The 27,623-nt window shown below is 44.4% G+C and overlaps 1 long non-coding RNA gene across 2 annotated transcripts in view; it reads left to right on the top strand.

Moving 5' to 3' along the window:
• Window positions 1-979: 979 nt before the first annotated feature.
• The window catches only part of LOC128344811 (uncharacterized), a 35,437-nt gene continuing 8,793 nt past the window's right edge, over window positions 980-27,623 (top strand). The window contains exons 1-4 of one of the 2 annotated variants that reach the window (XR_008316068.1): window positions 980-1,068; window positions 3,973-4,082; window positions 24,592-24,658; window positions 24,791-25,042. This is a non-coding gene — a long non-coding RNA (uncharacterized LOC128344811). Of the gene's footprint in view, window positions 1,069-3,972; window positions 4,083-24,591; window positions 24,659-24,790; window positions 25,043-27,623 lie in introns of those variants that run through there. The other variant, XR_008316067.1, reaches the window with a different exon arrangement.

Here is a 27,623-nt window from a genome sequence, read left to right as displayed (position 1 = left end):
TATGATGAGAGCCAGCGTGGTGTAGTGGCTAGAGTGCTGGACTAGGACCGGGGAGACCCGAGTTCAAATTCCCATTTAGCCATGAAACTAGCTGGGTGACTCTGGGCCAGTCACTTCTCTCTCAGCCTACCCTACTTCACAGGGTTGTTGTGAGGAGAAACCTAAGTATGTAGTACACTGCCCTGGGCTCCTTGGAGGAAGAGCAGGATATAAAATGTAAATTTAATAAATAAATAAATATTTGTATACCACCCAAAACTTATGTCTCTGGGTGGTTTACAATAAAATAATACAAATTACAACAGAGTAAAAAGGTTAAAACATTACAATAATTTAAAATTTTACCACATTGTTAAAAACTGTTGAAACAGTATCTAATTAAAAGCCTGAGTGAACAAATGTGTCTTTAGAGATTTTTAAAAAATTGTCAGAGATGGGGAGGCTCTTATTTTAGCAGGGAGTGCATTCCAAAGCCTCAAGGTTTGGGCAGCAACGGAGAACGCCCGTCTCTTAGTAGCCACCAGAGGAGTTGGTAGCAACTACAGACAAACCTCTCCTGATTATCTCAATGGGTGGTGGGGTTCATGGCAAAGAAGACATTGAGCCTTTTCTCATGAACAGTGAAAAAAGGCTGCAGGTTTTGTGGGGAGGAAGCCCTAAGGAGCTTACCTCCCCACAGACAATCATGCTGTCTTCCCCAGGCCGGCATCCATAGGTGGAACGGGGAGGGGCAGGCAGGGCACATGCCCTAGGCGCCACTGAGGTGGGGGCGCCACGCCAGTTCCTGCCACCCCACCCCATTGCCCACCTGCCCAGCCCCAGGGCCCCTCAGCCACTTGCCTCCAGCTCCGGCCTAGGATCGGCAAGGCCTAGATTGGAGCAGCCTGCAAACTGCAGAGCTCTTCTCTCCCCGCCTCTCAGCTGATTGGCGGGTAGGCGGGGCTTCCAGAGAGGCCTCCCTGAAGCCTGAACTCGGCAGGCCCCAGCAAGCCAGGAAGGAGGCTGGCAGAGCTCCCTGCAGCAGACCCTCCCTGCAGTAGAACAGACCATCCAGCACAGCTTTTGCAGGTAGGCTGTGAATTCCTTTTTGTGGTTACCCCCGTATATAGGGATCTGCTTGCCATAGGGCTTTGATATGGGTGGTGGGGCGAGACTGAGAAGTCTCTGAATATTTAATTTAAAACAGACTGAAAAATGTGCTGGCTTTAAAAACAAAAACTATCTAAAAAGGCCTATAAGTGGCTTGTTTCATGTCAGAAAACTACAAAAACTTCTGGAACAAATATATATTTATTCATTCTTTCTTTCATTCATTTATAAATGTACTTATGTTCAAGTTATTTTGCAACCCAGAAGGTCTGAGTGAGAACTGTGAAGCATGTGTTGTGCTTTTATTTTATTTTATTTTTCTTGTGTGTGAACTGCTCTCCAATAACTTGCAGGGACTTCAGAGTAAATCTGGCCAACATGTGAATGCAGCACCTCCATTCCAGAGGAGATGTGTCTTAAAGCGCTTTAAAAGCCTCGTGTGAAAAACCTCCTGGGATCAAACTTGACTGAATTTGTTCAGAATTCTGAGAAAACAAACATAGGCTCACCCTGCATGGTTGAAAGTCTCCTTTGCTAATCTGCAGCGAGGGTCCCATTTTAATAATTCATCTTTCTAGTGTGTTCTAGGCATTAAAAGTAGCACAAATATATAGTACTCAGTCAATGTATATCACTATATACTGTGAAGTGTGCATGTGTGTATTCAGTGAAATGTATTTCCAGGCAGCATACGTATTTTGAAATATCAGACTTAAATCCTTGGGGGCCTGGGATGTGTTGAGGCCCTGGACTTTGAGGGGCTGGGGGCCCATTTTAAAATCTCATCTTGGCCCATTCCAACCTTGCTATGCCCCTGGCGGTCACTACACATGGGTTTCTGCACAACACCTGCACAGAAGAAACTTCCATGTAGAAAATGTGTCTCTTGTAAATTGACTGAATTTTCCATCCATGACTGGGATATTTGAGAGTTGGAGTCAATAATAAAAGAACAGCACACTGCTTGTGACAGGAAGGGGCAAATTACAATGATTTCTTAGTCTGGCAGGGGCTGGTTTTGGCCCTGCCCGAACTTGGCTGTCTGCTCCTGTTGCAAATGCCTCTGTCTAGTGTGGCAAACTAATGTATCCTCCTCCCTCTTGGTGTCAAAGTAAGCATTGGTGTGGTGAATGCACATATACCCCATCATGAGCCAACAGTCATCGTAAGACAAAGGCTGGCAGGAATCATTCACTGGTTTATAGACACCCACCACCACCACCACCACCTTCTTCTTCCCCTATTTTGCTAGTGGCTATTTGGGCAGGTGATCCTCTAGGACAAAATCATGTTTTTTTTAAAAGCATGAGATGAGACAGAGAAAATGACACTTGGAATCCTCGCATAACTCCTGACTGCTGTTCTAAGTCTTTTACAGAGATGGCTCATGTTTTCAGGTTTTGATCAACAACCATGTCTAGATGGTACAGTGTTCCTTTTAACAAGGATTTCCAGATATTGTTGACTACAAGTCCCATCATTCCTGTCTGGACAGGGGTGCAATTTCAGTGCTTGCCCTAGGCGCTATTTTCCCTAGTTACACCTCTGCCGGCAGCTCCAAGGGTCAGAGCGCTAGTACATACTGCTACATGCCTCCCCACCCCTGGAGCTCCAATAATTCACCACACAAGTGCATGGTGCATTATTGGGATCCCCCCCCAATGGGTCTGCTAGGCATGGCTGCTTGCAGCTGTGGCTGACAGATGATCCGGAAAACAAGATTAAGGGAGCGCTCACTCCCTTAATCTCGTTTTCAAGGGAGGCTTTGTAGGCAGGTTTGCTGCCATGATGCTGCTGGGATCGGGCCCAATCCTGGTGGTTCGCATGCGTGTGCAAAACCGAGCTGGGCCCAAGCTGTTTAGGGCTTTATAGGTTAGAATGGGCGGAGCCACCATTGGGCGAACGGATTCAAAGAACCAGGGCTGCCACCAATCAGGGGCTGCGAGCGCAGCCCCAGACAGGCCCCCACATCTGATGTCAGATGCAGGAGCATGACTAGCCAGACCCATGTGTCTGATGTCAGACATGGGGGGTGGGGGGGGCAGGCAGCCATGGTGGCCACACATGGGCTGCTGCCAGCTTCCCTACGCTGCTGGGTTATAACCATCACCTTGTATTTTGCCCAGAAACTTATCAGTAGCCAGTGTAGCTCTTTCAATACAGAGTAATATGGTCTCTCCGAGATGACTCAGAGTCCAATTTGGCTGCAACATTCTGGACCATCTGCAATTTCAAAACTACATACACAGGTAGCCCCACATAAAGCGCATTGCAGTAGTCAAGTCTGGAGGTTGCCAGCAGATGTACCACTGTTCTGAGGTCATTTATCTCAATTGGCCTATCAGCCGAAGCAGATAAAAAGCACCTCTGGCGACCACCTCAATCGGAGCCACCAGCAAGCGGCTTGAATCCAGAAGCACTACCCGACAGTGTACCTGTTCTTTCTAGGGAAGTGTGACCCCATCCAGAACAGGCAGATCAGACCCATCTCCCCAATTATCTGGGGAGATCAAAACATGCAAATCAAACCCATCTCCCGAATTATCCCTGTCTTATTTATTTCTTATTTATTTATTTCTTACATTTATATCCCGCTCTTCCTCCAAGGAGCCCAGAGCGGTGTACTACATACTTAAGTTTCTCCTCACAACAACCCTGTGAAGTAGGTTAGGCTGAGAGAGAAGTGACTGGCTCAGAGTCACTCAGCAAGTATCATGGCTGAATGGGGATTTGAACTCGGGTCTCCCCAGTCTGAGTTCAGGGAGGTTATGCTTTCTCCTGATGATGCTGACATGGAGAAATAGAGAAATTTGGGTGTCATCAGCATACTGATAACATCCTGCATCAAATCTCCTATTGGTTTCTCCTGACGGTTTCACATAGATTTTAAACAACACTGGAGACAATATGGACACCTGACGGACACCATACAAAAGTTCAGATTTTGAAGAACAACAGTCTCCAACAGACACCATCTGGAATCTGTCTGAGAGGTAGGAGCGGAACGACTGCAAAGCAAGGATATTTCATCCTTGTGCTTGCAGGGATGGCCAAAGGCCAGGATGGTGTGTTGCAAAGGTGGAGAGGAGTTACATGCATTCACTTCTTAGGCTAATGTATCATTTGTTCAGACCCATAGTAATATGATACGCAAGGCCAAAATCCACAAATGATTTATTCCTCCATCATCTTTTTATGGCCATTTAACAAATTACACAGAAGCATGTGTGGGTTTGCCAGTGAGAGAAAATACAGATGTAATACTTCTTTATATTGCACAATAGGGCTGTGCAATCACATCAATCCAACGAGACTATCAGACCGAAGTCTCCACCACTTGGCATTATTGAAATGATTTCCGATACAATAGCAGGAAGCCCCAATAGTCAGAATTCCAACTAAAATCCCTGCTGTCCTTTCAGTAATGCCCATTGGTGGGTACTTCAGTCCGATGTTCTCATCAGACTGATACAATTGCATAGCCCTACTGAGTATCCTCGTTTATATCACATTTGTCTTTTCTCTCAGTGGCAAACGAGTGCCATAGTAATATTGATACAAAACCAGCCCTGTAGCTTGGAGAGACTTTCAGACTGGTTTTTAAGGACTGAACCCCCCAAATTGGGGGGTGGTACTAAGGGAACCCCCCAGGAAGCACCCACTGGGCCAGTGATTGCTTCCTAGGGGATTACTGTTGTTCCCACCCTCCATTTTTGGGAGTGAAATCCTTAAATTTGCAGAATGAGCCCCTGGTGGCGCAGTGGTAAAAAACTGCCGCCCTGTAACCAGAAGGTTGCAAGTTCGATCCTGACCAAGGGGCTCAAGGTTGACTCAGCCTTCAGTCCTTCCGAGGTCGGTAAAATGAGTACCCAGAATGTTGGGGGGCAATATGCTAAATCATTGTAAACCGCTTAGAGAGCTTTCAGCTATAGAGCGGTATATAAATGTAAGTGCTATTGCTATTAAAAACCATCCCCAAAGCACAGAGCTTAAAATCCAGGTCAGGAGGCCTGGACTTTAAGGACTGCACCCCCAAAACTGGGGGATGGAGAGGCCAAGGTAACCTACAAGAGAGCAACCACTGGCCCACGTGGGTTACCTTGTCACCACCACAGCCCCAATTTGAGGGGTGCAGCCTGGAACTGACTTGGAGATACTTTCTCTCCAAGCCAACTTCCAATAAGGATTATTGATATTTTGGCCATCGGCTGTAAATAAAGTATCTATCTATCTAAGGATTATTGGTAAAATATTGGGTCAACACTAACCCAATATCGATACCAATAGTATAAAGGACCAACAGTGACCCTATGATAGTGTCAAGAAGGTTGTATTGGCCTCCCCAACATTGATCTGATAACAGCATGGATCCAAGTTATCTGGTGGTGCTAGTACTCAACATATTCTTCATTCAGCTGAAAGGCTGGCATTGTACTTGAATTGATATTTGAAATGGAAATCGTATATAAATTTTCCCCTCAACCCTACTTTCTCACCTGTCCACTCCCTGCTGCTACCACCACTTTCTCATCCTCCTTGTCCTGCTGAAGGAAGTTAACCATGTTCCTCATAGCTAAGATGGTGTTTGTAGCATTCATTTTGTTTGTTTGTTTGTTTGTATCTATCTATCTATCTATCTATCTATCTATCTATCTATCTATCTATCTATCTAAACTGCTTTGGGAACTTTTGTTGAGAAGTGTTATATACATATTAATCATTATTGACATTTTTTGTGGAGAAGATGGATGCCTGGAGAGGATTGCTGGAATTTGGAGGAGTTTGGGGTGCAGACCAACGCTGTTAATAGCCTGCATTGGTTACTGATAACAATTGCCTGAGGGTGAAGCCTGGACCATGGACTTTGCCTCCATCTCATTCTGCAAATACAGAGCAATTCCCTTTCCCTATACTGAAGTTAGACTCTTCCTTTTCCCTTGGTCACCATGCATCAGCTTAATAAACTTGATATTTGGTGTGTGGAACAGTGGTCCTTTTACCACTATGGGACAACCCTTATAGGTGGCCAATTCTTGCCTTCTCTCCCAGATTTAAGAAGCTGAATGTACTTGGAAGTAAGGATTTGCAAAGTCTAGGGAAATCGAGGTTCTATCTGAAGGTGCTCTTCTATGAACCAAGTATTAAATCTTCCCAGTGCCACAGAACTCACATGTATGTTAAAATATGCTCATCATCATTCATAAAATTAAAAATCTGTAAGACAGTATTTTAAGCAAGCATGAGATGCCTGGGGCTGCTATGACAGTGGGCTACATTGCTATGCAATAATACACAACCTTATTATGAAAAGTAATTTACAGGAAGAAGGATCTTTTTATAATAATAGATTTGTACATCCACATGTCTTGCCTCAATCCATTTTAGTACATAAGACATATTTGTGAAAAGGCACATAATATATTGCAACAATTTTCTTAACTGATTGCTCAAACAAACATGGAGGAACATTTGGTCTCATTGGCATGGCTACTGATATAGTATACAATCTCATGCTGTATGAAAAACTCTATCTGTATCTGGTGATATTTTTTGTGTGCAAAGATTATGAATTTGATAGGATATGCAGGGCAAGAGAAGAATAGCAATAGCACGATAAGGCTGATTGAAGACTGGGTGCCAGATACAACTATGAACAGCCAATTATTATAGATTCTATACCATTCTAAATGAAACAGAGCAAGAGGCTTTGGCAAACTTCACTGCACAGGATTATTTATCACAGAAATATTTGCTGGCATTGCAGGCTTTAACAACAATTAGTTTTAATTGTAATATTGAGTCTAGCATTTTGTAGCCAGTAAATTTTGATCTTTTTATAATTATGCTTTAGATGCCAGAAATGTGTTTATTAACTTCCTGCAGGGTGTAAACAATAGTTGGTCCTCATCAGCCCTCCTCCCTTAACCATCCTGATTTCTTCAAAGAAATATTTCAAAGTGTGTCTATCCATACTAGTAAAACTTTGTGGCAACAGCAAAGGAAGTGAAAAGGAGTGGGGGGAGGAGGACCTGAAAAACCACAGCCTGGTCAGCTTGATGCTGATGCCTGGCAAGAATCTAAAAATGGATTATTAAGCTGTTGGTCTGTGATCACTTGGAAAATAAAGTGGTGATTACTACGAGCCAGCATGGGTTTGCAAAGAAACATGTCTAACATTACTGTTAGATCTTCTTCTTTGGTAGAATTACTAGTTTAGTAGGTCATGGGAATGCATAGTGTATCTTGATTTCAGCCAAGCATTTGACAAAGTTTTATATGATATGATTTCCCTGCTCACAAGATGGTAAAATATGATACTATTGTAGATGGATTCACAGCTCTCTGAACAACCATACCCAGTGAGTACTTATTAATGGCACCACAACAACCTCGAAGGAGGTATCGAAAAGAGCGCCATAGGTTTCTGTCAGGGGACCTGTGTGGTTCAACATTTTAATAAATGACTTGCATGAGGAAGTATAGTGGCAGCCTGATTATGAGAAGTGCTGATGGCCACCTCAGATGGTAGATTGGCAAAGGTAGACTACTGACCCGTTGCCTCTAGCCATCTCATCACTATCTATTAGCCTGGCTGTCCCTACCCTACCTTGTGGTGACAGTGATGCCGTGCCATTCCTGCTGCCGGCTGTCTTTTGGAAAGGCAGAGCAAGAGGAGGAGTGTCACAGAAGGTGGTGCTGGGAGATACCTGTGGGAATGCCTTGCTTGTTGGCCTATGTCATCCCACAGGGTTTCATTCCGTCCCCAGTGCTTTTTAACATCTACTTGAAACCACTGGGGGTAATCTGGGTGTCAGACTCCCAGGGAACAAGGGGGGCTCCTAGCCCTTCTTAAACTCCAGAATGACTGGAGCAACCCCAAAAAGGTCATCTTCAGGAACAGACAGCGGGAGGAGGATAGCTTGTCACTTGAGTCCTCCTCCTGCCCTGCTGCATTCAGCCAGTTCCCACTCCTCGCTCCCATACTCAGAAGCCGCTCCTCATCATCAGCTGCTTTATCTTTAAATACTCCAGTGCAGAGCTGACAGGGCTTAAAGCCTACTTTCAGATCCACCCCCTTCCTGACCTTGCTTCCTGTTTCCTGCCACACCCAACCTAGCTGTCTCCCTAGAGTGGTTTCCTGCAGCTCTCCCTGCCTTGTTCTCTCAACCTCACTGAGATCCGACCAGCCTGGGACCTTCTCATCCCCACTGCTGCCTAAAGGGAATGAAAGCCTCAGAGGAGGGATGCCACGCCCTTCTCCAGCCTCCACAGGGCCACCCAAGTGACCAGGTAACATGGCATCCTGACACTGGGGATCTGGTGCTGAATGTCATCAGTATGTGGAGCCTTTTAGATCTGTGCTTTCTCCCGCTGGAGATGTGATTGCTGACCTAAATCAGTGTTTGGAAGTGGAGAGGGAATGGATGAGAACAAACATTAAATCCAGGCAACATGGAAGTTCTCCTGGTCACGAAAACTGTTGACAAATTAGCCTTGACTAATGCAAGGCCCTTTGAGTATATTGCACCAACTGCACTGCTTACCAGTGTGTTTCTGGGTGTAATTGAAGGTGCTGGTGTTACATGGACACATAGAATCTTGCCAATAAGCTACGTTTCAGGGGAGCACTACACAGCACCCATCTATTAGATGTCTCAGCAGCACTGGAGCCTTACGAACGTTTCACCTTACCAAGTCAAGAGGCTTGGCTCTGAGTGTTGCATCGTATGAAGATCTGCCGGTTTGGGGACTTGCAAAAGAGGGGAGGCCCAATTTCCAGTGACTCCAAGATAGTGGGGTTGCTGTTTCAGGGCACAAGAAAGGACACACATGTCCACATGGGCAGATGGGGGCATGCTTTGACTGCTACTTGGCAGCAGTTGCCAAGACAAGGAGAGAAGTTGCCAGGGTACCCATACCCACGGCTTTCCTCCATAGAGCAACCTGGCTCGATATTAGGGGTGTGCATGGAACTGGCTGGCCCGTTTTGGTTTGAGTAGGAACTGCACCTGAACCTGACCGGGCCAGTTTGGTCTGGCACCCCCTGAACCCCCACAGTTCAGTTTGGTCTGGGGGGGTTCGTGATTTTTTAAAAAAATCAAAAAATCACCTGTAGCCCCTTTGTGAGGCTTCTTAGAGGCCGCGGAGGGTCTGCAAAGCTTTCCCCTTGCCTGCTGGCCTCTTAATTCACTGGCACAGCCCGTCCCAGGCTTATTTTCGGGCCTCTTTGGGCCTGCAAAGATCAGTGCGGCAGCCATTTTGGAAGCTGTCGTGCATGCTCAAATGGCCTCTGCAAGGCCTGGCAAGGTCTAGGGCCTTGTAGAAACCATTTGAGCATGCACAGCGGCCATTTTAAAAATATGTTTTTTTAAAAAAAAATGGCCTCCAAAAACAAAATGGCCATTGCACATGCTCAATTAGCCTCTGTGAGGCCCTGGGCCATGCCAGGCCTCACAGAGGCCTTTTGAGCATGCATGGTGGCCATTTTGTTTTCAGCAGCCATTTTTTTTAAAAAAAAAAATTAAAAATGGCCACTGCACATGCTCAAATGGTCCCTGTGATGCCCTAGGCCTTGCCAGGCCTTGCAGAGGCCATTTGAGCATGCACAGCAGCCTCCAAAATGGCCACTGAGCCAATCTTTGCAGGCCCGAATGGGCCCAAAAATCAGCCCGGGATGAGTTGCAGCGGTGAATTAAGAGGACAGCTGGGGGAGGGTGAACCTTTGCAGACACACACACACACACACACACACACAGCCTTTAGGAAGCACCCCAAAGGGGCTACAAGTGAAAAAATATTTTAAAAAACAATTCATGCACTGGGGAGGGGGGATTCGGTTCAATCCAGCCGGACCGGGGGTGGGGGGGTTGGTTCTAACCCAAACCCCCGAACCAGTTTGCACATCCCCACTCGATATAGAGCCCCCATGGCTTGACACTTTCATGAACAAGCTGTCCATGGGAGAATGGATTGTTTTGCTGTCACACATTATTAGAGATTGTGGCACACACCCTTGTTGCTGCAGACATTTCTTCTCATGAGTTGTGAGAGGGCATCCCCATGGCCTGGCACGCTCTTGAGGGTGCATGGTCTGCCCTGGGTCAGCATCCATCCTCATCGCATATGAGGAATCACTCCTTTCACTGGATTCTTTTGCTGATTCTTCTGCCTGGCCCTTCTCATGGGAAAGCCTAGGAAGCACAAAGTCCCCAAAGGAAAAGGGGCTGCCCCCTCTTCCCCTACCTTTTTGTGAAAAAGTTAGAAATTGGCTGCTCAAGAATCCCTGGTTGGGGCTGCCTTTTACACCCAACCCCAGGTACCCACCCACCCCTCCACAGCCACATGTCCCCGTTCTGGCATTGTGATGGGGTGCCCTGCTTATGTTGCCACCTGGAGTGTTTGTGTTTTTGAACATACTTTATTCTCAGGGTTGCTTTATACTTGGAGAGCTGCCTTTTAATCCTGACCCCAGGCATCACCGCCCTGCCATATGTTACCACCCCAGCAATCTAATGGGGTTGCCCTGTTTATGTTGCTACCGCAACTGTATATGCTTGTGAACATATATCTTTATCACTTCCTTTTTGGAGAGCAAAGCACATTCCCCCTGCCCTGTCACCAGGCCCTTACTGCTTGCCAGGAGGGGGGAGCAAGGGACAGAGTGGGAAGGGAGGGATGCTCCTGTGTGACTTTGCCTCTTGGCAGGCTGACAAGCTTTTGATGGGACATGGTGGTGTCCCTGTTGCTGGGCTGCTACATTGCTGGATGGGTAACAGGAGGAGAGGGGCTGGTGCTCAGTGAGGTGGCCAGTGACGAGTGCCAGAGGCATGGAGCGAGTACACTCACACATGGGACTGCTCCACCATCTCTATGATCATGGTTTCAAAAACAGAATGAAACCATGGTTGTGGTGGCATCCAGGCGTAGACATAATGCTTCAGTGGCCAAACCAGAAGTCTTGATGGCAAACTTCACAAACTAGTTCAAATTGGAGTTTGGTGAGGCAAACTACAGGTCACTTTGGCCTCAAAACTGCAGTTGCACAAATTTGGATGTAATGGAGTGACAACCTCTGCCCCTTTTAACTCCAGTTTCATGTTACGTCTGAATTTGGCCATTTATTCCCTGTTTTTGCTGCCAAGACTGGCTCCCAAAGTGGCTTATAATTAAAATCCACAGAAAGATATAATATAATTAGGGTCATGTTGGTGTGTGGGTGGGGAGGCTGTCTTTCCTAGCCCCTGGCAGTTGGTAAAACAAATTACAAAACAGTGGAAGGTAGAACCTTTGCATGCCTTTTGAAATTTAACAACACAAACAATTTGCTGCAGCACTAGTTGTAAGTAACACTTCCAAGCTGGTTCCATGGCAAGCTGTCTATAAAAGATTATCAGCTCATGGTTTTTGTGAAGTGGAGTCCTGCATTGTTTCTGATTTCCACTTTAGTTATAACTTTGTAATTTTTCTTTGTAAAATACATTGTGGAGACACATGTTGCACATGCATAATTGTGTAATGAAATTATGCAGCACTAAGGAAAGAAGCAAATGGAATGGGGTGGGGAATCATTTCATTACTTTTTCCTCCTGCAGAAGATTGTGTGTGAGGTGCATGTAAAGAACTGAATGGAATTTATGATGTAGTTGCAAAATACCTGGAATCCTCTCAAGATTCATTCATTTTAAGACAAACTGGTCTTGCACAATTCTCTGAGGGTGACTAATATTCAAGGTGGATAGCTGTCAGAAAGATGCAATTACTTTTTCTTCTTTTGATAAATATACAATTATAATAGGTCTAGTATGGGTTTTTATCCCTCAGGTTTGACAAAGGCTATCCATCAAAAAGCTGGCTAATCATGGCTACTTCCAATTGCCAATTGCCTTTGCAGCAATATTATCATGCAACATACAAGCAGCAGTTGTAGCAGAAGCATTTAGGCCCTTAAGACAATTCAAGGGGGTTTTGTATGTAGGGGGCTCACTGACTGAGTGCACCCCAAATACCCACACATTAGAAACTCCCAATCAGCATTTGAGCTCCAGTGGAAGTTTACCTCTGAAGCCAGTTGCAGGGGAGCCATGGCTGGAGAGGAAGTATGATTTCATCTCTTGTAGGTGGACTTCTCAAAGGCATCCGGTTGGCCACTATCGGAAGTAGAATACTGGGCTAGATCAGCCTTTGATCTGCTCTAGCAGGAGCTTTCCCAGACAGCAGGCTTTACCATGGGCTTGCTGTGAGGTTTTACTGCGAGTTCAAATTTGCCCAAAAAGACCAATGCAAAAAGTTGATTTCTTTAACTCCAAATATAAATCAGGATACACTCTAATGCACAATGAAAAAACCTGAATTGTGTGTGAAGTGCTCCTTGATAGCTCCTAGGGATTTCGGGGTAAATCTGGCCGATATGTGAACACACATCTCCATTCCAGAGGAGGTGTGAACTAAAAGATGAGTACGAAAAACTTCCAGGGCTTTTGCAACTTTACATTATAAAAAATCAGTTTGGGGAGGATTACTTATAAAGTTGCTTTACACTGAGGCCTCATTCTCATGACTATGGGGAGTAAAGTTAAAGAGTTAACCATGATTGCTGTGATCCACACGCTCCTGCGGAGCGTGATGTGAGAACTCAGAAATTCTGAGTGATCTTGATCAAGCAAGGATTGGATCACACAGGGCTCAGCGATCACAGTTAACTCTTTAACTATGCTCCCTGTGGTTTTGAGAACAATAGCCTGAATCAATAATAGCCTGAATCAGGCTATTGGTCCACATAGCCCAGTGCCCTCTACTCCAGCTGGGAGCAGCTCTCTGTGGTCTCAAGGGGAGGGCTTTCTTGATCTCGGCAGCTGAGATTATTTAAACAGGAAATGCCAGGGATTGAACCTGGGACTTTCGGCAGGTTATGAGTGATGCAGCCATGCTTCGATCCTGGCCACAGATCCTGTGTCAAATCCCATTGCCCTCCCTGCCAGCAAGCACTTTGCTGACTGGGTGGGTGCCCTGGGGAGCAAGGGGGTGCCCAACAGGCCTGGGGTGGCCCCTGGGCCCCAGTGGTCCAGGGACATTTGTCACCCCCATTCTACGGTGGCTATGCCACTGATTGGGGGCCATGAATGATTGGGGGTCCTGCTAATTCCGGCAGTGGTTCTCTCTTTGGAAGATGATATTTGGAGCAGGCACTCCCTGAAGATCTAAACAGATAGGGATGCTTTTATGATTTACATTCAACATGGCTGGCTTAGCAAGCAAGGATGGCTAAAATACTGATGAAGGAGTTGTGGGGGCTCCCTTCTATGTACATGTAATACAATTTAGCTCATGTCCAGATGTCATTAGCCTCATTCAGGCATTCTATAATGGAGGCTGTACTTGCATTTAGCCTCTGAAAAGAGGAGGAAATCTTCCCTAGAGCATCAGTCACTCTCCCCTGCTGGGCAGGTCTGTCATGCTTTCATCCTTTATCTGAAGAAGGGAAGGCTGTAATCATGATGGAGGGTGCTTCCATGAGTGGGAGGCTCAGGTACAGGAAGGAACCTCCCACTCTCAGAGTACAGCCTCCATTGTATAATGCCTGAATGTGGCTATTATATTATGTATTTCTCTGTTCCTGCACTATATCATTGGCTGCCAATGGTGAGGACAGGAAAATGAAACAGTTTAATGGCTTTAGGGCATTATATGTTGAATACATGGAGAAGAAACCTGACAAAAGGCTGCCGTTTTTGGTGGCACCTGCACATTTCATTTAACACCTAGTGTACCCTAGATTAAATCCCGTTACTCCTTTATTGTAGGAGCAGACTCAGTTACAGGCCTTTGTTGGGATTTACAACAGTGAGCCAAGAGAATATTTTTATTCTCTAAATTATGATAAACATGTTGCCTGTTTTTAAAGGCCTATAAATTTAATTAACAAATGCCATATTTTTTAGCTGCTGCAAGCATAATGGATTTAAATTACAGGAAACTCAAATTGTGCACAGATCCCCCCCACCCCCAGTTCTAAATGGCTCACTGCTCCTGCCCTCTCTACAGGCAGCTCCTTTGATGGATGCAAGTTAAATTTTGTGCCTCTCAAGAGGAAGGAGGCAATTTCATTGCAGTTGGGTCGCTGGCAGATAGGGCCAGCTATAAAATCATCACTCACACAAGTCAGTTACAGAAGTCCTAACTATATTAGCAGAAGACTGAGCGGAGACAGATTGCTGCTGTTTCTGGTTATGTTCTCTCTTGTCCATATTTATATCAAATATCAGAGGAGGTTAAATCAACATCGCCCAGTGATTTAGCAACAGCATAAAAGTGGGAATTGACTTTTGAGAGAGTCCTGGGTAAGGTAGTGTGAACATGTCAATTAGACGTGGGTTTACATCAGAGCTTATTAAATGTTTCCTTTTAATTACTAATACATATAATTACCAGCCAGGCACCTGGCAGCCATAGTCCCCTCCCTGACCCCAGCCTTCATTTCTTCCACTGCCCAACTTCAAGAAGAGGGTGTATTTTTCTCCTTGGGGTAGCTCTTTCTTGCCTTTATTTGTGCTACTTGAAACAACATTCTTCGTCCTAAGCAGAGCTCTGTAATCCATGTCAAGAGTATTTTCTTCTCACGTTTGGAAAGCTCAGTGTATGAAGGATGAGTTCATTCAGTGCCCCTTTAGTAGGGTTCAGGCTCTTAGATGGGGCCTCTGGGTGCTGCTTTCACACTTTAAAATATAATGCATTCAGTTTGATGGGGCAGTAACCTATGAAGAGAACAAAAGATCTCCCTGTTTCTGTCATGGGGTATTAAGAAATGTGATCCCTCGTTTCAGAGTTACAAGTATATACATTAATCTTTGATCCCAACTATAGCAGTAATTTTAAAACGTTAGTTTACTGTTCCTTACACAAACCCTAGAGCACAGAGGGATGTTCTGAAGCTGGATGATGACAACTGTGATTATCACTCGCTACTGCTTATCCTTTATATACTACTTCTGGGTACTCAATAAGCCCATTCACACGTTAGGTTCAACACTTGTACAATGAGTGTACAGTGTACACAGGTACAGATCTGTACAGAGGTACAATAATTCACATGTTATGTTGTACAGAAATACACATCCTATCTGTACCATGCATTTGAAGGGCCTGTATCCAGGTTCACTTTTAAAATGAACACAGGTACAGCCATTCACACAAACACATGTATGAGTGTACAAACATCTGTACATTCGTACAGCATAATGTCGGAATTGGGCTTATCTTACCTCATACACTGAGCCAGGTCTCACGATCCGTGAGACCCAGTTTCTTCGGGTGAGCGGGGAGAGTGGGGTAAGCCCGCTCTCCCCGCTCACAAGAGGAGAGGGAGCCCTGGGCGGCCGGATCGGCCGCCCACAGAATTGCCGGCTCTGAGACGGAGCCGGCAGGGGCTGGGGAACTAGGGGGCCGTGCGGCCCCCGCAAGCCCCAGTATGCCCTGCGTGAGTGCACAGGGCATACTGGGGAAACCCCCGAGCTGGGAGGCGGCTTTTTGCCTCCTGGCTGGGGGTCTACTCATGAGAAGGCGCAGCGCGACGGCACGCTGTGGCTACTCACGATTGTAAAAAGCAGGTTTGCGGAGCACTCGCTCCGCAAACCTGCTATTTACCAAGGGTTCCAGAGCAAGTTAGCCACTCCAGAACCACCGGGCTCAGCTGTGAGCCCGGTGGTTCTAATGATCAGCATAAATCGGGCTAGCAGAGGCTAGCTCGATTTTTGCTGGTCGTCAGAATAGCCCCACTATCTTATTAATCTTTACAGTAGTGCTAGGCACCTGGAGCTTTGGAATCTAGTCCCAAAGGTTGCTCATCTGATCCCCAGCAGAGCCCCTGATCCCAAGACCCCCTCCCTATAGACCTCCTCTATTTTTGCCCAAACTGAAGCAAAGAGCTCCCTGCTGCCCTCGGCTTAAATGGCAAGAGAGGTTTCGGCAGACATTACAGCTGTTCATTCCTATACAGCAGCCAAGAGATGCTAGTTAGCTGCTGAGGTGACTAAAGAAAAGGCTGTTCCAAAGTGTCTCCCTCACACTGTGGGAGAGGGACTTAAGGATTCTCTTGCCTGCTTCTTGCCTCATGTGGGATCAGGTGGATGGAGCTAATGCTGCTGGCCCTTCAGCTCTTGCTCAGTTGAAAATATGGCCCCTAACTAATGACCAGTCATGGTTATGGACTTACAGCAACCCTGTACAGAAGTTCAGTATTATTATCCTCCTACTGTAGATGTGTGGTCACCTTAAGTGGTGCAGCGGGGAAATGCTTGACTAACAAGCAGAAGGTTGCCGGTTCAAATCCCTGCTGGCACTATATCGGGCAGCAGTGATCAGGGGCGTATCTAGGGTAGGGCATGCAGGGCACGTGCCCCGGGCGCCACTTGAAGGGGGGCACCATTTTTAAAAATTAAAATTTTAAGAAAATGGCTGCCAAAACCAAATTGGCCACCGTGCATGCTCAAATGGCCGCTGTGAGGCCCCAAGCCATGCCAGGCCTCATAGAGGCCATTTGAGCATGTGCGGCAGCCATTTTGTTTTCAGCGGCCATTTTTTTAAAAAAAAACTATTTTAAAAAATGGCCACCACACATGCTCAAATGGTCCCTGCAAGACCCTAGAGGCCAGCAGGGGGAGGGGGAACCTTTGCAGACCCTCCCCACAGCCTTTAGGAAGCCCCCAGAAGGGGCTACAGGTATATATATTTTTGATTTAATATAATATAAGTCACTGTACACATATTCAGTTTGGCACTATGTACAGAGAATCAGGACTTGTGAATACTGAGCTGAAGCTTATGAGCTAGGATTGTATTCATTTGTTCTTACTTTGCTTCTTGTGATGAGTGAGTTAAATGTGATGTCTTAATAATATGGCTATTAATGGTGAGTTTGTCTTTGAATCAGTGTGAAATCCTTAGTATTAAGGCCCACTGGGAATTTCTTGCTTTCTTTCTTTCATTTTAACTGTCTTTCTGAAAGTCTAGAATATATTCCAAGCAGTGACACAGTTTACCCTGCATATCCTTTAATGATTTTCAGAGTATTTGGGAAAAGTCAAATTCTCCATTTATTTTTAACACTTATGTAATAGTGATGCTACAATGCATAGTAGAGAATTAGACAGGCACTTCTGTTTAGTTTTCCAAGTACACCTCCACATAGTATTTGGGTATTTCATGAGCCCCAGCATACTGAAATTTGTAGTTTTCCAGCATTTTTTGGTCTGGCTACGTCCACTGCTAAATATTTTTTGAAATATTAAAAGATGAACGAGCTTGACTTTTTCAGCTGATATTATGGTAAAGTTATCTGAAAGATGGGTGTCAGAAGTTTGGACAGGGGGCAAAATTTCAGTGCTTGCCCTAGGCGCTATTTTCCCTAGATACGCCTCTGGCAGCGATATAGGAAGATGCTGAACAGAGGCGTATCTAGGGAAAATGGCGCCTAGGGCAAGCACTTAAATTGTGCCCCTGTCCAGACATCTGACACCCATCTTTCAGATGACTTTACCATAATATCAGCTCAAAAATACAAGTTTAGACATTTTCAGGAGAAACCGGTTGTAAGCAACACACACATGCATACAACCACACATGTGGCACATATGTGCCAGTTGCCTTCCCAAGGAAATGCTGCACATCCATGTGCTGGGCATGCCTCCATAGAGCTAAGCAGTGAAAGCTCTCTTTAGCAAATGCTCTGCCACCTCAGCACACCTCACTACAGGTTGCTGTCTTCAAGAAATTCAGGGATGGGTTTTTTCTGCCCAGCTTTTACCTTAAAGGGAGATGGCTGCAATGGGAAATCCTAGGGGCTCCAAACAATCTGAAATTATCCAGCAGCTTACAATAGGCTTGGATCCAGCAGCCTGATCAGGAAGAAGGTGGAAGTTGCAACTAGCCACAGAACAGCAAAACAGTGTGATGTTCAGGTGTTTTGTTTTAAGCACCATACAAGTTAAAGGCAGGCACTTTCCAAGTTTGAACACCTACAACCTTATATTCAGATTGCTTGACAAATATTCAGATAAAGATAGAGCTCTGTATAGAGAATTAAACAGCATGCGAGTAAATATTTCTATTTTATTCCCTGCCTCTCACCCCACCCCACCCTTCAGTTTTGCCAGCTTACAAGGTATTAAACCAATATTGTCTTTTTAAGGGATGTTTTGTCCACTTATTTTTGTGCCATTTATATCTGTTTTTTAAATGCTCGGGTCCCCTGCCAACAACTTTGCATTCTTCTGACTCCCTAGATCAGGGAAAAATCTAGACTTGGGTCTTGCAGAGGCCATTTGAGCATGTGAGGTGGCCATTTTTGTTTTCAGCAGCCTTTTTGTAATTTACAGTGGTGTCATGTCACACATCTTGTAATACTACTCACAGGGCTGCAGAAATAGCCATGCAGCTTCCATTACGTTTAGTTCTGGCCTAAGCCAACCTAGTGATTTCATGCCTAAGATGTGTATGTTTCAAACTGTGAACTCTGGCTTATTCTCTTAGCCACTACACCGCAATAGCTCTTGTGGTCAGAGAAAAACCATGATTAGTGAAAATGAAAGCCTTTATTAACTAATAGTATTTTTAAAAGCACAAAGTAGCTTTCACAAACCACACTCCTTTAAAAAGAAACTGTTATTCTATAATGAGATGCATAAACCATTTCAAACAGATCATCCTATCAACACTCTAAAGTAACTTAACATTGTAAGGGAAATGAAATCAACAATGGAACATAAAATATCTAGGGAAGAGAAGGCTTTAGCAGCATGCTTGGAAGTAGGAATAGTCCAGAGTTATACACTAAAATGTACCCCCCATCCCCCCAAAAACCCAAACCAAACCAAAACCCAGAGTTTAGTGTTGTAAATCACAGAAAGAGGAAGGAATAAGTTTTAGACTAGAGTCTTCTACAGCACTCACTATCTGTGGATAGCAAACACATGGGGTGGGGGGAAATAGGAGCACAGATGTGTTTCATAGCCACAACACAGATTCTCCCCTTATTCAGGACTTGTGTGTTAATTCAAGAAGAATTCACCCCATGAATGTGGGGAGAGTTCATCTCCTAGAAAGAACTCCTCATGTGGATGGCCAGGGTTTCCACTCACCAGAATTCTTCCCCATTCATTATAAGCAAACATTACCATTTATTTAGATCTTCTAGGGAGGTCTGCCTATGGTTACCACCAACTCATCTGGTGGCAACTCAAGGTCGGGCCTTCTCTATAGCCACCCTGAAGCTTTGAAACGCCCTCCCTGTGGTATTAGTAATAAGATGATGATGATGATGATGATGATGTTTTTGAAATTTGATATCCATGGTTTGTTTTGTTCAAGATAATGGATGGCAGAATTAGGGAGATTACAAAAAGTAAAGGCTACAATGAGTCTCCTTGAAATATTCCTCTCCGGATATTAACTTCTCCCACTTCTCCATTTACCAGCAAATGAGTCTTCCATGTGTTCATTGCCTTTTTAAACAAAGTTTTTAATGTTATCATTCACTCCAGTCATATCCAGGCATTTTAAAATCCAGTTATGTGGTAATTAGTAAAATGCTTTCTTATAGTCAATCCAAGCTATGTTTGGATTTGTCTTCCTCCTTTTACAATTTTCCAAAACCATTACGTCAATAAGAAGCTGATGTTTTGTGCCTCTTGTTTTCCGACAGTTTCCCTTCTATTCTATTGGTAACAAACTGTTCCTTTCTAGATGGTCTTGCATGACATCAGCTACAATTGCTATAATGAGCTTGAACATTGTTGGAAGGCAAATTATTGGCCTATAGTTACTTGGTACTGCATCTTTCTCATAGTCTTTCATAGGAGACAAGTCTTGCCAGTTGTCATCCATTCATCAAATTCTCCACCTTCCAGTATATCATTCAATTGCTTGGCTAATATGTTATGTAAGCTGGTCAGATGTTTGAGCCGAAAGTCATGTACTTCATCCATTCCTGGTGGTGTTCAATTCTTAATCATTTTTGCTTTGTTTTCAACCAGTTGGGGTGTTATCCATTCTGCATTCTTGTTGTAAGCAACAGGGTTGTCCCAAATGTTTCTCCAAAACCCGAGTAGATGTTCCCAGTCCAGTTGCACAATGTTATCCAATTTTTCTCCATTGACACTCTGATAAAACTAATGTTGATTTGAAAAGAAAAGGAAATTTGTTGGTATTGCAGGACACGAGCATCATATCGGTTGATCTTCTTTGCTATTGCTGTAATTTGCTGTTTCACAATTTCAAGGGCTTCTTCTATCTTCCTGGTATCCAAGTGGTACTTATTCCTTGATCTTTTCATTCTTAAGCTTTTTCTCTTTCATGCCCTTCAATTTGCTGCCATCTGCCCTTAACTTACTGATCTTACTTTCCAATCTAACCTTCCATTTTGGTTTTTCCTTTTGTTGTATCTTTGACTTGTTAAATTCATATCCACGCTCTTGTGTGATCACTGCTGCTGCATTGTACATGAGCTGGTTTGTTTCCTGTAATGTCTCAGTCTTAATCTCGGCTACAGCTTTGTTCAGGTCATTTAATGCTTGTGCCAGATCTTTTTTGGACACCAGCTTCAGTGCAGGCAGTCTTTTATGCTCTTTTCTTACGTTCATATGTTCAACAATTTTTCCTTTAAGTTCTTTTTGCCTCTCAGTTAGCTGATGATCTTGAGAATTCTTTAAATGGATGATCTAAAGCTTTACAGAAAGTTACCATCTGAAATTGAGTCATTACTCAATTCAGTTAGAATTTATAGCCGTGATATCACAATGGAGTTTGGACTGGACAAATGTGCTATATTGGCAATAAATCAAGGAAAAATGACAACTAGTGAAGGAATTGAGTTGCCAAACAGAAACAACATAAAGAGTCTGTCACCTGAGGAAAGTTATAACTATTTGGGCATTCTCCAAAGTGACAAGATCAAGCATGCTGAAGTGAAGACCAAAGTTAGTAAGGAATATATCAGGTGAGTAAGAAAGACACTGAAGTCCAAACCTAATGGTGGTAACACTATCAAAGCAATCAACACATGGGCAATTCCTGTAATTTGATATACAGCAGGTATTGTTGATTGGACACAAGCAGAATTGGATGTGCTGGATCGGAAAACCAGGACAATAATAACCATCAATGATGCCCTGCACCCGAGAAGTCATGTTGATAGGCTGTACCTGCCAAGAAATGAAGGCGGACATGGAATGTTGTAAGTCAGACAGTCTGTTGAAGAAGAAAAATGAGCATTGGCGGAATACATCAATGAAAGCCAAGAAGAAATGCTACAGGAAAAGAGTAAGACAGGACTGTTGAAAATAAAGGAATCAAAGGACGAATACAAAAAACAGCAGATGAGGAATCGACGAGAAAAATGGCACAACAAACCATTGCACGGTCAGTTCTTTAATGACATACAATCAAAAGTCAGCAACATGGCAATGGTTAAAGAAGGGGACAATGAAGAAAGAAACGGAAGGTCTCATTTTTGCAGCCCAGGAACAATAACTATGAACAAATGTTATAAAAGCAAAAATCAATAAGACCCAGAAAGACAGTAAATGTTGGTTATGCAAGGAAGTGGATGAGACGGTTGAGCACCTTGTATGTTGATTTAAGAAAATCACGCAGACTGATTATAAGGAAAGACACAATAAAGTTGCTGTGAGGATCCACTGTAACTTTTGAAAGAATAACAAATTGCTAGCAAGCAAGAATTGGTGGAATCATCCGATTGAGAAGGTCACAGAAAATGAGGAGGCAAAAATCTTTTGGGATTTTAGAGTACAAACTGATAGGCATTTGGCGCATAATACACTGGATCTGACAGTCATCGAGAAGAATCGGGTTCTGATAACTGATATTGCAGTCCTAGGGGACAGATGAGTCAATGAAAATCAATTGGAGAAAACTAAATACAAGGACCTTCAGAGTGGAACTGAGCTGCTCTGGAAAAAGAAAACAGTAGTGGTGCCAATAGTTGTTGGTGCCCTTGCTGCAGTACCAAAAGAACTTGAACACCATCTTGACACCTTGGGCATTTATAAAATTACAACACATCAGCTACAGAAGACCACACTACTCAGGACAGCACGAATACGACAATGCTATATTTAATTTTTCTTTAGTTATCCTAGATCCTTAGGAAGGGCCCGATAATTAAAGTACCAAAACCAGTCAATAATATCTGGTAGACTGTGTGTAAATAGCATCATCGTCGTCATAATAATAATCATCACCAGATAGATAGATCAATAGACAGACGGATGAAGTGCTTGCCTGTGCAGAAAAGTGCTGAATGGGTGGGACGCTTGGGATGTTTGGCCATGAAACTCACTAGCACAGAGAGTGGATCTAACCAATGCATTCCTCTTTGCCTGTCTCACACATATGACATTCATGGACAAGAGAGTTTACTAGAAGTACATAAGACAGAAAATTGGTTATGAATAGAGAAATCATAATGTTATAAGAGATAGAAATGAAAGCCCCCCAAAAGGTAAGGAAGATTAATTGCATAACCATCCAGAAACTCACGCATAATCCTCAAATCCACTGGTGGTGTGCCCTGAAAGGTTCCTTTGATAATAGTATTTTCCAAAGAAGATTCTATGTCATACACATAGATCATGTATATGCAGTCTGAAATGGTAATCCCAGAAGGGCTGTACCAACTATTTACCAGAATCAAATATGACTCTGAATTTAAGACGACCTCCTTAAAAACAGCTTAAATATATGTTTTACTGTATTTATCTGAAAGGAAAAGAACTCTTAATTTAAGCAGACTTGCTGATTTCTAATATCAAAGAACTTGGAAAAAAACCTTGTCCTGGATATACAGTAGTAATGTGTAGTTTCAGCACTCATATAGTGATTCCTTCTTTCATAGACCACTGAGTGCAGCAAGAGATGAATCTTAGGCTAGTCTGCTTCCACAACAATTCCCTTTCAGAGAACCCATAATGCATTGAGGGTGTGGGTTACAGGTACTGTGTAAAAGGTGATTCTGGGTTGTGATTGTCCATATTAATCATTTATTCCAACATTTGATTCATGTCTTTATTTGCTGTGGGGGCAATAGAGTGGAGTATCTAGGAGAAGGAATATTTTGACTTGGGGACAGGGTGTGTGTTTAGGTTGGTTGTGTTGTTGTTGTTGTTTTTGAGCCTTCAGCTGGTTTTAAATGCTATTAAAAGGAAATGTCTGATAGACCTCAGAGACATGTGGGGTTCCACATTATACATCAGCATAATGCTTATGCACCCCTTCAAGCTCAGCCTGGTAGGTACTAAAGGCAGCTCCAAAGAGTAGAACCTGCTACCTCGACACTGCTGCTTTTCTCATGTTGCATGGCATACCAAATACGACTGGACACAGAATGTTGCTTTCAACCAAGCCACACCAAACACTTTTAAAAGCAAGCAGGCACTTCTTCCCTCAACTCAGAGGGAACTGCAGCTCAGAGTTACACCTGAATTAAACATTCTGTGATATTAATTACTGAACTGTGTTGGGGAGGGGAGCAAGAAGAAAAAGAAAGCATATGGGAAGAAGCAGTATCTTCTGCAACCTTTCATATAAATCCACCAAGACACTGCTATTATATCTGATCGTTACCCTGTGTGGGAAACCTATAAGATGATTTTTGTCGTCTTCTTCCTGAAAGATTATCCTTCACATTGCTGAAAGGATAATTTCATTGGACAAAGTATTGGCATCAGTCTGTGTGGCCCACACAAGTAAAAGTCTTTCCTCAAGCTCAGGAGATGTGTCTGAGTCACCAAAGGTGGGAGTACCAAGAGTGTCAGTTATTATTCTTTTTCAAATGTTTCTTCCATGATTAAGGGAGTTCAGTATGTAGGCAGCCTGCTCAATGTATCTGAGCCATCAAACAGGCACTGTCGATTTTCAGGCACACATTTCACTGTTCTTTGGAGCTTAAGTGTAGCATACATATAAAATCAACTTAAAACCATCCTGTACAAGACTAACATCCCAGTCCTGAAATTGCTGAGCCAACAATTAGGAGCTTTTAAAGGAATGAACATGGATAATTGCAACAATACAAATATTTTAGATGGTTATTGCAGGGATATCACCAGATAAGAGCCCTCAAGAAAGGCATCCATAGGGCCTCCTTAGCCTGCAATGAGAGGATCAAACAAAATTATCACATTTAAGCGATTAGTGGCTACTTAGATGAGGTGTGTGAAAGTATCAATCAAATGAGAGGAGCAATTATTGCAGCACAGAAGACACCTGAACTGTTACTGTTGTTTTTGCTTCTAAAATGTGCTTTGTGAGGAGCTTCGGCTCTCCTGAAATGATAGCAGCAGGGTAGGCATGTAACAGTTACTGCAAAATAACATGAAACACAACACAAAAGAAGAAAAGGGGCAATGCTCAACCAGTGGAAAACAAAAAGAGTTAAGATATATGCACTTCAGAAACAATATCCAAACATGACCATTCTGTTGTATTTTTCAGGAATCCAATATCAAAAGAAAATACTTAGATGCACTATTGACACAATTCAATGTAGAGTTCAAAGCAGGTAAATTCCCTTGGCAAGAGAAAGCACTAGAGATGTGCCATGCTTTGCAATCTAGTTTATTTATTATTCTTATATTCTACTCCTCCTTTAGAAAACTCAAGGTGGTTTATATGGTGTTCCCATTGATCTCAGATCCAGGTGTTAGAGACCCTGTGACTGCAACCCTGATGAGTTCTCGGGAGTGAGTCCTCAGAGGAAAGAGGAAGAAACTGTGGCCAGCCACCTGATGGATCCAGAGCTTTCAACCCCCCAGCTGCTTGATCTGGAACCCATGATTGGCCAACTCCCCTGATTTAGAACCAAAGAACCATCTTCCTCCTGAGAACCTGGAAGACTGTCTCCCAAAAACCATAGATCCAGTCCCAGGTACAAGACCACCCACATCACTACCGGGTATGTAGCTGGGCCAAGCTACAATAGTGATGGCGACGTGCTAACCTGGCAGCTTACAGATGGATTTTAGAAAGGTCTCCTCATGAGGAAGTGTCACCTCATGAGGAGACAGGGATCCCTTTCTCATGATTGGTGAGAAATGGTTACAGAGAGGAAGTCATTAAAAAGCTTACCTCCCCACAGATGATCCTAGTTGAGAGTCTGGGTGTGGAGATTGTGAGCCCAGATGTGCAGCTGCCTCCTCAGGCAGCATGGAGATCGGGGTGCTGGGAGGCATCGCCCCACCACCATCCCCAGAACCTCCATAATGCACTGTGAGAGCGTGTGCTACATTATGGGGCTCCCCCCTCCTCTTCCTTAAGCCAGCTGGGAACCCAGTCATCTGCCAGCCCCGACTGCAAGCAGCTGGGGCTGGCAGACAATTACAAAAATGGAGTTAAAAGAGCATTTAACCTTGTTTAGGAGGGAGGCTGGCTTGGTGGGTTTTGCACCGAGGCACTGCTGGGATCAGGCCCTATCTCTGAGGTTCTCACACGTGGGCAGGACTAGGCTTGGCTTTGTTAGCCTGGTTTTGCCTGCACATGAGAATAGCCTCAGGATCTGGCTTAGGGGGACAAATCTGAGTAGAGCCAGGAGATGTGTGGAGACCTCTTGTTTCCTACTTAGCCACCTCACTCTCAGCCATCTATTGCTGGTGCAACAGTCCTCTGGACTCTGACTTGTGTTAATCCTGCCCTGCTGCCTAGCAAAACTCAGCCCTGCCCAGGTGGCACCAAGACACCTTGAAGCCAAGGTGGCTGATCTGGAGAAGCTCAGGGAGGCAGAGAGGTGTGTGGATGAGACACTCAGGGATGTGGTAGAGGCATCCTGCTCCCATGCTGATGGCGCTTCTGCTGTCATGGAGAATGAGGGTCTCAGGGAAGGAGGACATCAGTCTGGGCAAGAGGGAAACACTCCCTTAGCAGGGACCCCTTCCTTGAGTGATGCGCCCATATTCTCTCACACAGAGGATACTCCTCCAGGGGGTGAGGGCCTCTTAATAGTGGGTGATTTGATCATTAGGGGCAGAGAGAGATGGGTCTGTGACTTGCATGTAGACCGCATGGTTATTTGCCTGCCTGGTGCAAAGGTTGTGGATATCACGCTGTGTCTAGGTAGGTTGTTGGGCAGTGCTGGGGAAGAGTCAGCTGTCGTGGTGCACGTTGGCACCAACGATGTTGGGAAATGCAGTCGGGAGGTCCTGGAAGCCAAATTTAGGCTGCTAGGTAGCATACTGAAGTCAAAGACCCCCAGGGTAGTGTTCTCTGATGTGCTACCTGTTCCACGCACAGGGACAGCGAGACAGGCAGAGCTGAGGGGTCTCAATGCGTGGATGAGACGGTGGTGCCGAGAGGAGGGGTTTAGATTCATTAGGAACTGGGTTACATTTTGGGGGAAGCGAAGCCTGTACAAAGGGGACAGGCTCCACTTGCACCAAAATGGAACCAGACTGCTGGTGCTAAAAATCAAGAAGGTCTCAGATCAGCTTTTAAAATGACGCCTGGGGGATTGCCCGCAGGAACATGGTGGCATCTGCTTCAGCTGGCAAAATCCCCTAAGGTGTGAGGGTGAACATGTTTCAGATAAACCAGAAGGCAGCAGAGTAGACCCAGGAGTTGAGCAGAGGGAAACACAGGACAGCTTGCCAAATAGTTCAAATGATAGTAAGGGGGATAGCACACACCAACACCAGGTGAGGGATCCAGCATATAGGTGTCTGTATACCAATGCCAGAAGCCTCCGAGCCAAGATGGGTGGTGAACTGGAGTACTTGGTTACTAATGAGAACATAGATATAGTGGGTGTAACAAAAACTTGGTAGAATGGTAAGAACCAGTGGGACAGAATTATTCCTGGATATAAACACTATAGAAGGGACAGGGAGGGGAGGGTTGAGGGAGGAGTGCCACTGTATATCAAAGAAGGGATAGATTCCAATAAGCTAGAAAACCTAGGTGGACCAGAGTCCTCCACAGAATCATTTTGGGTAACATTATGAGGACTGAAAGGAAATGTGTTACTAGGGATGTGCTATCGTCCTCTGGATCGAAGTGCTGAGAGTTACCTGGAGTTGGAGAAAAAAATAAGAGAGGCATCAAAGAGAGAAAGGGCAGTACTAATGGGTAGGGATGTACACAAAACCGGTTTGCCCAGTTCGGTTCAAATTCGACCCAGCTTCAAACGGGGGTGGGCAAAAATACCCCCGCCCAGTTCAGTTTGAATTCGAACCCAGTTCAAACCAGTCCTAATTGTTCTACATGGGGTATAATGGGGACTCTAACCAGCCCATTATACTCTGTAGAGCACCTAAAGTGAGGTGGGTGGTAGGCATCCAGGGGTACCAAACCCCAAGGCAATCGGAGTCTCCTGCAATTATTGAACACATTGGTGAGCCTTTCATTCAGAAGAACACACTGTACTATGACCTTAATTACTATGAACCGAACTCAAGAGTTCAGGAATACAGCAATTAGGTCAGTAGGTGAAAGGTCTATCAATGCTTTCCAATGGAGGCAAAAATAATCTTTAAAAA

Source organism: Hemicordylus capensis, chromosome 1, assembly GCF_027244095.1.
Source record: "Hemicordylus capensis ecotype Gifberg chromosome 1, rHemCap1.1.pri, whole genome shotgun sequence".
Classification (NCBI taxonomy): domain Eukaryota; kingdom Metazoa; phylum Chordata; class Lepidosauria; order Squamata; family Cordylidae; genus Hemicordylus; species Hemicordylus capensis.
This window is presented reverse-complemented; position numbering and strand designations above follow the sequence as displayed.